The sequence below is a fragment of the Limulus polyphemus genome, unplaced genomic scaffold (assembly GCF_000517525.1).
Source record: "Limulus polyphemus unplaced genomic scaffold, Limulus_polyphemus-2.1.2 Scaffold139, whole genome shotgun sequence".
NCBI lineage: Eukaryota > Metazoa > Arthropoda > Merostomata > Xiphosura > Limulidae > Limulus > Limulus polyphemus.
The window spans coordinates 981,623-982,453 of record NW_013665749.1 but is presented as its reverse complement, the minus strand read 5'-3'; positions in this window follow the sequence as shown (position 1 = coordinate 982,453).

Below are 831 nucleotides of genomic sequence, written 5' to 3'. Positions count from 1 at the left end.
TGGCACACAAGGTCTACCCAACTGCACCACCCGATCTCCTCAAGTTGTTGCTGAGGTATCAGTTTGTAGATGCCTTGGACAGTCCACAACTTAAGATACAAGTGAAGCAAGCACACCCCTCTACCATGCAGGATGCAATGGCCAGAGCTCTCTAATTTGAATCCTACGTTAAATCCAGCACAGAGGTACCGAGGTTGGTACAGTCATCTGGATTCTAGGCCAGAAAAGGTCTGCTTTCAGAGAGGTTTGAGGGACTTTGCTGGCACTGTAATAAACCTGGGCACAAGAGAGCTCAATGCTGGAAACTTCAACACAGGAGAGGTGCCACAGCAGGAAAGGCTGGTATCCAGAAAGGTTGTTGGAACTGTGGAAAACACGGACATTTGAGGAGCCAGTGTAGGAAGAATATTACCAACAAATCGGCCTCAAGGAGACCAGTAGTGGTTGGTGTTGAGCGACGCCCACCAACCCCCATCATGAAATGTCCCAACAGCTAGGTGTAAAATGCCAAGCACACACAGTGTCTATGTGACAGGAAAGCTGGATGGCCAAAGGTGCAACTTTGTCATAGACTCTGCAGCTCAGCAAACCGTTGTGAGCATTAAGGTGTTAAATCATGAAGGAGTACCAGAAGCCATACAGAAGCTTTATAGTGTGACAGGACATTCTGCAAGGTTGTGGGGACCAGTGTGGGTAACTATTGAGCTCATGGGCATAAAGGACGGACAGGAAGTATACTTGGCTGACATTGAAGATGAATACATCTTAGGATTGGACTGTCTACTACCGAGAAAGTTTGTACTTGATTTTAATAAAATGATGTTTGGGAAT